The sequence below is a fragment of the Nycticebus coucang genome, chromosome 20 (genome assembly GCF_027406575.1).
Source record: "Nycticebus coucang isolate mNycCou1 chromosome 20, mNycCou1.pri, whole genome shotgun sequence".
NCBI lineage: Eukaryota > Metazoa > Chordata > Mammalia > Primates > Lorisidae > Nycticebus > Nycticebus coucang.
The window spans coordinates 9716255-9728157 of NC_069799.1; positions in this window are offsets into that span (position 1 = coordinate 9716255).

The window sequence follows — 11903 nt, forward strand, 5'->3', positions numbered from 1 at the left end:
TCATCTAGGTTATGTGGTATAGCCTGTGGCTTCTGGGCTGCAAACCTGCACAGAATATTACTGTACTGAATACTACAGGCAGTATAACACAATAGTAGATATTTGTGTATGTAAATATACAAAAGGTGCAGTAAAAATACAGCATAAAGAAATGAAAAATGGTACACATATATAGGGCACTTACCTGGAATGAAGCATATAAGATGGTAATTTACTGTGGGTGAGGCAGGGAGTGGTGAGTGCATGTGAAAGCCTCAGACATCACTATACACTTCAGTTCCACTAAATTCATTTTAAAACATTTTTCCCTTGGAAGCCATGCTTTATGGCTCATAACTTGTAATCCTAGCACTGTGGGAGGCGGAGGTGAGTGGATCTCTTGAGCTCAGGAAGAGCTCTGACCAGCCTGAGGGAGACCCCATCTCTAAAAATACGTGGGCATTGTGGTGGATGCCTGTAGTCCCAGCTCTTTTGGAGGCTGATGCAAGACAATCACTTGAGCCCAAGAGTTTGAAGTTACTGTGAGCTGTGAGGCCCTGGCACTCTTCTGAGGGCAACATAGTGAGACTCTGTCTCTAAAAAAAAAACAAAAAAAAAAAACAGACTTCCTGGGGAGGAAAATAAATATGTGTGCAACGGACCGCTCAGTCGGTGGCCTTCAGTCCGAGGGAGTGCAGGGAGAAGGAACGAGGAAAGTTGAGAGGTCGGCGCAGGAAAAATGACAGACTGCCACACAGCATGTGATGAAGGAAGCAGCTGTGAATTTATTGGGTATACATGTTGGTATTTATACATTTTTACAGAGCTTACATAATGCAATCTTTCCGCTTACGTGCGCGGGTTATCTTTGCGTTTACAAGTGTGATTTATCATGCATTGTTATGTTTTAAAGTTCCGCTTCCGGAGGGTGGTGGTTATTAGTCAACTCTGCCCGCTTTCTCCTATCTCAGTTTCTTATTATCTTTTTAGAACAGCTTGACATCTTCTTTACGTTAATTCTTGACTAATTCTACATTTACTATTTGATCTTATTGTTATTGATAATTATAATTTTGATTTAGAGTAAATTCCTTGACAAGTATTATTTTTCCTATTGATTTTTATTATGCGTGACAATTGGTGAAACAAGATGTTCTGAACAGGACTTTATGGTGGGTGGATGTGTTTTAGTGACTTTGTAACTTATGTAGATAATTTGTATTTCATGTCCTTGGGCTTATCGTCTTAGCTCACTGGTGGGAAAACATCTTTATGTGCTCATTGTTGGTGCCACTGAGTTTAGCAGCTCACAAGGCTGTGCTCTATCTGGATTAGTAGTGCATTGTGCTCATTCTTAGGAAAGTACATATTGACAATTTATCAGAACAAACAGACTTCTGGTACAGGATGACAAACACATGAGTAGACGCCACAATCTTTAAACTTAAGCGGGTAACTGAGTATGCTAGGCAACATTTCTGATGCTGTGCATACTGGGGGCAGCTGGGGGCAAAGCTCCGGGGAGCACAAACCACCTTCCCGTCGTTCTGTAACGCGGACAGCACTGCCTCACTACGGCTATATGCCGTGGGTGCGGCATTTCCCCCTTTTTTGTTTTTAAACCGCAGTTTAAAGACTTCTTGGCGTATAGAGATAATAGAGGAAAACAGACATCGTATGAGATATGGTAACAACAACATAACACAAAATGACAAATAACTAATAATGGTTATGAGCACAATATACTGGATCCAGTTAAGAGGATTGAGTGTTCTAAACCCATTAGTTAAAGATTGAGCTAATGTGTTAAGAGAAGTTATTGGTAAATGAGCTTGACTCATGGCTGTAATATCTTGTTGTAAGCTGTGTAAATTATGTGTTATATTATTGTCTCTCTAGACATTTTGAAGATGTGCTTGTACTTTGTTCTATGAGTTAGATACATTATATGGTAAAGGTGTAATGCAAATGGCTTGAAATGCTGAGTGACATTTTGTTTGTAGTTTTTGTTGTATGTACTTAATGTTCTGACTTAAAGTTAAGACTACCCTTTTTAACACATTTAATTTAGTTTTAAGCTTATTATCCATATTAGCTTGTGTCATTAATGTTAAAGTTATATTATTGTTAAGAGTATTGACATAGTATGCTGTATGTATTTGTTGCACTAAAGTTGTAGTAGCTACAGCAAAAGTAGTGATTATAGAAATTAAAGTTGTAATGTCTAAAATTAAAGCTGTCACAAATTTCTTAGGCCTAATTAATTCATTAAGTGTTTCTAAAACTTGTAATGCTGTATTGTTATACTATGGATCTTTTTGTAAGTTAATAGGTAACATTACATAAGAAGGTTTTTTTTTTTACAATTAACATAACATTTACTTGTTTATCATGTTGCATATTAAAGGACGCAATACAATTATTTTTACAAGTTAAAAGATTTTAAAAGAAACACATAGTCAACTGGATTACATATAAATTTTTTCACAAATTCTCTTTTATGAGTTTCATTTAACCTGCACAGACCATCTACAAACATTCTAAACTTTCTTGAACTTTTGCCCTGCCTTTTACTTTTTTACATAACTATTCTGTTTCAGGACAAAATTTATTACACAAGATTCTTTTTTTACACAATGTCATTCTCCTTTCTGTTTAATTTCTCTTACTCTCAAAAACTCACTTTCCACTAAACAGGATCCCAGTTTACCATGAAGTCACTTATTCATTCAACTAAACTGATAATTAGAAGGTTTAAAAGGCAAGAATCTTATCCGTTGACAAAGATTCAGTTTGTAAAAATATTTTTCTTATTTATACAAATTACTAGTGGCAAAGGGCCAATAATAAAGGTTCTAAATCTCACCCTTGGGATTTTGCCAGTGTTGCTGTCTGGGGGCTGTAACACTTGGGAGGTAGGCCCGCCCCACGAAGGGCAGGGGGGCCCCCAGCTTCCTTCTCTGCTGGGCTTTTTCAGCTGTCTTGGAGCCAGTGGAAATGCGCCCGGTGGTTTTGTTTGCTATCGGCGAGTGTACTTTCATTTTCTTCAAGCGGCGGGTGAGATCTTGCAGCAGCTGCTGGCGCCTCCTTCTGCGTTGTTTTTTCCGAATCTGAGTTAACTACTCCTGGAATAACTTCAAAGTTTTTAGTATAATTTGAACTTTTACTAATTATAATTCCAACCGTTCCAGGCAAAAGTTGCTCTTTCATTGCAGTGGGGATTAAAGTAACACCGTCCCATTTGGATAATAAGATATTTTTTTCATTTGCTAAATTTAAACCTGCACTTTCAGGAGTGCCCCGTGAAAGGTCATGAATAGTAAATTCAGGGGCTTGAGGATTCAATGTAGATAAAGGCTGTGTGTTACAAGCTACAGCCTGCTCTCCCTTGGGGCCTGGGCTGGGAGAATGCCCCTTATCTAGTTTTTTGATCTCTGTACGTCCTGATCCTCAGGATCAGTGTCTCCCTTGTCATTCAAGGGGGTTCCATCCTTATGAAATTTTGATTTACATTCATTTTTCCAGTGTTTGCCCTTCTTACAGCGAGGGCATAAGCCGGGCGGTTCCCCCCTCGGCTTATTGGCATGGGACTGTTTACAGTCCTTCTGCATATGTCCTGGCTTGCCACAATTATAGCAAGTGTTAATAGGAGCTCTCGGCCCCTTACCTCCCTTATTGAAGGTATTTTTAACATAGGCGCTGAATTTCTGTCCTTGCATTGCTGCAGCATAGGCCATACTTTGGACTATCGCTGGTGAGGCATTCATGCATGTTTTAATATCCTTGGTTAATGCGTGCCCCATGGTACCTGCTGATTGCTCACACTTAACCGGTCAGCCTTTACCGGCGGGACTGCAGCTCCCTGGTGAGAGCCGCCCTCAACCTTGAAAAAGAAAGAAAGAGAGAGAAGATTACCTGTCCTTCAGGTCCCTGTTCGAGGCGCCACCTGCAACGGACCGCTCAGTCGGTGGCCTTCAGTCCGAGGGAGTGCAGGGAGAAGGAACGAGGAAAGTTGAGAGGTCGGCGCAGGAAAAATGACAGACTGCCACACAGCATGTGATGAAGGAAGCAGCTGTGAATTTATTGGGTATACATGTTGGTATTTATACATTTTTACAGAGCTTACATAATGCAATCTTTCCGCTTACGTGCGCGGGTTATCTTTGCGTTTACAAGTGTGATTTATCATGCATTGTTATGTTTTAAAGTTCCGCTTCCGGAGGGTGGTGGTTATTAGTCAACTCTGCCCGCTTTCTCCTATCTCAGTTTCTTATTATCTTTTTAGAACAGCTTGACATCTTCTTTACGTTAATTCTTGACTAATTCTACATTTACTATTTGATCTTATTGTTATTGATAATTATAATTTTGATTTAGAGTAAATTCCTTGACAAGTATTATTTTTCCTATTGATTTTTATTATGCGTGACAATTGGTGAAACAAGATGTTCTGAACAGGACTTTATGGTGGGTGGATGTGTTTTAGTGACTTTGTAACTTATGTAGATAATTTGTATTTCATGTCCTTGGGCTTATCGTCTTAGCTCACTGGTGGGAAAACATCTTTATGTGCTCATTGTTGGTGCCACTGAGTTTAGCAGCTCACAAGGCTGTGCTCTATCTGGATTAGTAGTGCATTGTGCTCATTCTTAGGAAAGTACATATTGACAATTTATCAGAACAAACAGACTTCTGGTACAGGATGACAAACACATGAGTAGACGCCACAATCTTTAAACTTAAGCGGGTAACTGAGTATGCTAGGCAACATTTCTGATGCTGTGCATACTGGGGGCAGCTGGGGGCAAAGCTCCGGGGAGCACAAACCACCTTCCCGTCGTTCTGTAACGCGGACAGCACTGCCTCACTACGGCTATATGCCGTGGGTGCGGCATATGTGGATGTTACTTTTAGAATTTAAATTGCTATAGAGAGTATGAAATGCTGTAACTGAAAAAATGTTCTTAAAACAACTTTTGTTTTTTCTCTTACTGTAAATAAGAGTATAAAGTAAGGTGAAAGCTATATATCAGTCTGATCGGTTAATAGTTGGTATTTGAGTAGGGATGTAGTATAGGATCATTTTAAAGATAGTAGAGAAAGGGTCATTACATGGTTACCTTACTATAAATTCTTCTCCTTTTGTAGAAAGCCTTGTCTAATACCTGCCATCAATTCATCATTCTTTATCCTGTATGGTGCCCCATGATCACATTAATGTACACAGCTATGATTTAATAAAAAAAAAAAAGAAGAAGAAAAGAAAAAGAACTTAGTTTACTGTAGCAAAGGCCATGATGTATATTGGGTCCATCTAACAGGAGAGAAACATAATTCTCCTTTGCGTAGGTAAGTTATTTGCACTTTTGTTAACAATAGTAAAAAGGTTAATAGATCTCAAAATATGTGTCCAAAAGAATTAGGTGGAACCTTTATAATTGATATAACTTTTTATATTTTGTTAACCTTAAAACAGTGGATTTTCTGATTAAAAAAAAATTAAGAATCATCTTTTGGTAAAGATAGAATCTGTCTATGTATCCATCTGGGTCTTGAACCCCCCAGCCTTCAGCAATTTCCCTACCTCTGCCTCCTAAAATGCTAAGTTTAGAGACATGAGCTACTGTGCCTAGCCTCTAAGACTATTTTAGAGATCAGTAAATCAACCTAGCACATAGCAAGACTCCATCTTTATAAGAAATAGAAAAATTAACCTGGAATGGTGGTATGTGCCCGTAGTCCCAGCTACTAAAGAGAGTGAGGCAGGATTGTTAGGGTACAAGGTTGCAGTATACCCTAGGTTGCAGTGAGCTATGATCATGCCACTGCATTCCAGTCTGGGTGACAGAGTAAGACCCGATCTTAAAAAAATAAAATAAAGTAAAGCAGGTTGTGGTAGGTCAGACCTGTAATTCTAGTACCCTGTGAGGCTGAGGTGGGTGGATTGCTTGAGCTCAGGAGTTTAAGAACAGCCTGAGCAAAAGCAAGACAGTGTTCCCACTACAAATAGAGAAACTATTAACCAAGTATTTATAGTCCCAGCTACTGAGAAGGCTGAGGCAAGAGAAACTCTTGAGCTGAAGAGTTGGAGGTTGCTGTGAGCTATGATGATGCCACAGCACTCTCCCCAGGGCGACAGAGTCAGACTCTTTCTCAAAAATAATAAAATAAAATAACATAAAGTAGCCTTTGAATCTTTTTCATTTTAAGAAATGAAAACTAGAGGAGGCAGAGGTGCCCTTGCACCTGGGCGCCGTGAGTCTGGGGAGACAGGGGAGGATATTAACAAATGGAAGAACATACCATGCTCATGGATGGGAAGAATCGACATTGTGAAAATGTCTATACTTCCCAAAGCAATCTACCTATTCAATGCCATTTCTATCAAAATACCAACATCGTACTTTGAAGATTTGGAGAAAATGATGCTGTGTTTTGGAATCGAATGGAAAACCAAGAAATGAAACTAACATCTTATGACCAAATAATCTTTGATAAACCAAACAAGAACATACCTTGGGGGAAAGACTCCCTATTCAATAAATGGTGTTGGGAGACCTGGATGTCTACATGTAAAAGACTGAAACTGGAACCACACCATTCCCCACTCACAAAAATTGATTCAAGATGGATAAAGGACTTAAATTTAAGGCATGAAACAATAAAAATCCTCCAAGAAAGCATAGGAAAAACACTGGAAGATATTGGCCTGGGGAAAGACTTCATGAAGAAGACTGCCAGGGCAATTGCAACAACAATAAAAATAAACAAATGGGACTTCATTAAACTGAAAAGCCTCTGTACAGCTAAGGAGACAATAACCAAAGCAAAGAGACAAACTACACAATGGGAAAGGATATTTGCAAATTTTCAATCAGACAAAAGCTTGATAACTAGGATCTATAGAGAACTCAAATTAATCCACATGAAAAAAGCCAACAATCCCATATATCAATGGGCAAGAGACATGAATAGAACTTTCTCTAAAGATGACAGATGAATGGCTAACAAACACATGAAAAAAATGTTCATCATCTCTATATATTAGAGAAATGCAAATCAAAACAACCCTGAGATATCATCTAACCCCAGTGAGAATGGCCCACATCACAAAATCTCAAAACTGCAGATGCTGGCATGGATGTGGAGAGAAGGGAACACTTTTACACTGCTGGTGGGACTGCAAACTAGTACAACTTTTCTGGAAGGAAGTATGGAGAAACCTCAAAGCACTCAAGGTAGACCTCCCATTTGATCCTGCAATCCCATTACTGGACACCTACCCAGAAGGAAAAAAATCCTTTTGTCATAAGGACACTTATACTAGACTGTTTATTGCAGCTCAATTTACAATCGCCAAAATGTGGAAACAGCCTAAATGCCCACCAACCCAGGAATGGATTAACAAGCTGTGGTATATGTATACCATGGAATACTATTCAGCTATTAAAAAAAATGGAGACTTTACATCCTTCGTATTAACCTGGATGGAAGTGGAAGACATTATTCTTAGTAAAGCATCACAAGAATGGAGAAGCATGAATCCTATGTACTCAATTTTGATATGAGGACAATTAATGACAATTAAGGTTATGCGGGGGAAGCAGAAAGAGGGACAGAGGGAGGGGGGTGGGGCTTTGGTGTATATCACACTTTATGGGGGTAAGACATGATTGCAAGAGGGACTTTACTTAACAATTGCAATCAGTGTAACCTGGCTTATTGTACCCTCAATGAATCCCCAACCATAAAAAAAAAAAAAAGAAAATTATGAAATCCTCAGAAAGGAAATAGCAGAGAATTAACAAATGGAAGAACATACCATGCTCATGGACGGGAAGAATCAACATTGTGAAAATGTCTATACTTCCCAAAGCAGTCTACCTATTCAAGGCCATTCCTATCAAAATACCAACATCGTACTTTCAAGATTTGGAGAAAATGATTCTGCGTTTTGTATGGAACCAGAAAAAAACCTGTATAGCTAAGGCAGTTCTTAGCAATAAAAATAAAGCTGGGGGCATCAGCATACCAGAGTTTAGGCTGTACTACAAAGCCATAGTGCTCAAGACAGCATGGTACTGGCACAAAAGCAGAGACATAGACACTTGGAATCGAATGGAAAACCAAGAAATGAAACAAACATCTTATGACCATCTAATCTTCGATAAACCAAAGAAGAACATACCTTGGGGGAAAGACTCCCTATTCAATAAATGGTGTTGGGAGAACTGGATGTCTACATGTAAAAGACTGAAACTGAACCCACACCTTTCCCCACTCACAAAAATTGTTTCAAGATGGATAAAGGACTTAAATTTAAGGCATGAAACAATAAAAATCCTCCAAGAAAGCATAGGCAAAACACTGGAAGATATTGGCCTGGGCAAAGACTTCATGAAGAAGATTGCCATGGCAATTGCAACAACAACAAAAATAAACAAATGGGACTTCATTAAACTGAAAAGCTTCTGTACAGCTAAGGAGACAATAACCAAAGCAAAGAGACAACCTACACAATGGGAAAGGATATTTGCAGATTTTCAATCAGACAAAAGCTTGATAACTAGGATCTATAGAGAACTCAAATTAATCCACATGAAAAAAGCCAACAATCCCATATATCAATGGGCAAGAGACACGAATAGAACTTTCTCTAAAGATGACAGATGAATGGCTAACAAAGACATGAAAAAATGTTCATCATCTCTATCTATTAGAGAAATGCAAATCAAAACAACCCTGAGATATCATGTAACACCAGTGAGAATGGCCCACATCACAAAATCTCAAAACTGCAGATGCTGGCGTGGATGTGGAGAGAAGGGAACACTTTTACACTGCTGGTGGGACTGCAAACTAGTACAACCTTTCTGGAAGGAAGTATGGAGAAACCTCAAAGCTCTCAAGCTAGACCTCCCATTTGATCCTGCAATCCCATTACTGGGCATCTACCCAAAAGGAAAAAAATCCTTTTATTGTAAGGACATTTATACCAGACTGTTTATTGCAGCTCAATTTACAATCGCCAAAATGTGGAAACAGCCTAAATGCCCACCAACCCAGGAATGGATTAACAAGCTGTGGTATATGTATACCATGGAATACTATTCAGCTATTAAAAAAAATGGAGACTTTACATCCTTCGTATTAACCTGGATGGAAGTGGAAGACATTATTCTTAGTAAAGCATCACAAGAATGGAGAAGCATGAATCCTATGTACTCAATTTTGATATGAGGACAATTAATGACAACTAAGGTTATGGGGGGGGAGGAAAAGCAGAAAGAGGGATGGAGGGAGGGGGGTGGGGCCTTGGTGTATGTCACACTTTATGGGGGCAAGACATGATTACAAGAGGGACTTTACCTAACAATTGCAATCAGTGTAACCTGGCTTATTGTACCCTCAATGAATCCCCAACAATAAAAAAAATAAATAAATGAAATAAAGTAAAAAAAATAAAAAAATAAAAATAAAAATAATTAAAAAAAAAGAAAGAATATTATAGACCAATATCACTAATGAATATAGATGCTTAAATACTCAGCAAGATCCTAACAAACAGAATCCAACAACACATCAAAAATTATACACCATGAACAAGTCAGATTTATCCCAGGGTCTCAAGGCTGATTCAATATACATAAATCTATAAATGTAATTCAACACATAAACAAACTTAAAAATAAAGACCATATGATTCTTTCAATTGATGCAGAAAAAGCTTTTGATAATATCCAGCTTCCCTTCATGATCAGAACACTTAAGAAAATTGGTATAGAAGGGACATTTCTTAAACTAATAGAGGCCATCTACAGCAAACCCACAGCCAATATTGTATTGAATGGAGTTAAACTGAAATCATTTCCACTTAGATCAGGAACCAGGCAAGGTTGCCTTTTGTCGCCATTGCTCTTTAACATTGTAATGGAAGTTTTAGCCATTGTAATTAGGGAAGAAAAGGTGATCAAGGGTATCCACATAGGGTCAGAAGAGATCAAAGTTTCACTCTTCACAGATGATATGATCATATATCTGGAAAACACTAGGGATTCTACTACAAAACTTTTAGAAGTGATCAAGGAATATAGCAATGTCTCAGGCTACAAAATCAACACCCATAAATCTGTAGCCTTTATATGTACCAACAATAAGCAAGCCGAACAAACAGTCAAGGACTCTATTCCTTTCACAGTAGTGCCAAAGAAGATGAAATATTTGGGAGTATACCTAACAAAGGATGTGAAAGATCTCTATAAAGAGAACTATGAAACTCTAAGAAAAGAAATAGCTGAAGATGTTAACAGATGGAAAAACATACCATGCTCATGGCTGGGAAGAATCAACATTGTTAAAATGTCCATACTGCCCAAAGCAATATATAATTTTAATGCAATTCCTATTAAAGCTCCATTGTCATACTTTAAAGATCTTGAAAAAATAATACTTTGTTTTATATGGAATCAGAAAAAACCTCGAATAGCCAAAACATTACTGAGCAATAAAAACAAAGTGGGAGGAATCACGCTACCAGACCTGAGACTGTACTATAAATCGATAGTGATCAAAACAGCATGGTACTGGCACAAAAGCAGAGAAGTAGATGTCTGGAACAGAATAGAGAACCAAGAGATGAATCCAGCTACTTACCGTTATTTGATCTTTGACAAGCCAATTTAAAACATTCAGTGGGGAAAAGATTCCCTATTTAACAAATGGTGCTGGGTAAACTGGCTGCAACCTGTAGAAGATTGAAACTGGACCCACACCTTTCACCATTAACTAAGATAGACTCTCACTGGATAAAAGATTTAAACTTAAGACATGAAACTATAAAAATACTTGAAGAAAGTGCATGGAAAACTCTTGAAGGAATTGGCCTGGGTGAATATTTTATGAGGAGGACTCCCCAGGCAACTGAAGCAGTATCAAAAATACACTACTGGGACCTGATCAAACGAAAAAGCTTCTGCACAGCCAAGAACATAGTGAGTAAAGCAAGCAGACAGCCCTCAGAATGGGAAAGAATATTTGCAGGTTATACCTACGATAAAGGTCTAATAACCAGAATCCACAGAGAACTCAAATTTATTAGCAAGAAAAGAACACGTGACCCCATTTTAGGGTGGGCAAGGGACTTAAAGAGAAAATTCTCTAAAGAAGACAGACGCAAAATCTACAAACACATGAAAAAAAGCTCATCATCCTTAATCATCAGAGAAATGCAAATCGAAACTACTCTGAGATATCATCTAACCCCAGTAAGAGTAGCCCACATAACAAAATCCCAAAACCAGAAATGTTGGCGTGAATGTGGAGGAAAGGGCACACTTCTACACTGCTCGTGGGAATGCCCACTAATACATTCCTTCTGGAAGGATGTTTGGAGAATACTTAGAGACCTAAAAATAGACCTGCCATTTGATCCTATAATTCCTTTACTAGGTTTATACCCAGAAGACCAAAAGTCACAATATAACAAAGACATCTGTACCAGAATGTTTATTACAGCCCAATTCATAATTGCTAAGTCACGGAAGAAGCCCAAGTGCCCATCGACCCACGAATGGACTAGCAAATTGTGGTGCATGTATACCATGGAATATTATGCAGCCTTAAAGAAAGATGGAGACTTTACCTCTTTCATGTTTACATGGGTGGAGCTGAAACATATTCTTCCTAGCAAAGTATCTCAGGAATGGAAGAAAAATTATCCAATGTACTCAGCCCTACTATGAAGCTAAATTATAGCTTTCACATGAAGACTATAACCCAACTATAGCACAAGACTATGGGGAAAGAGCCAAGGAAGGGGAAGGGAGGGTGGAGGTTTTGGTGGAGGGAGGGTAATGGGTGGGGCCACTTCTATGGTGCATCTTAGAATGGGTACAGGCGATTGCACTAATGTACACAGCTATGAT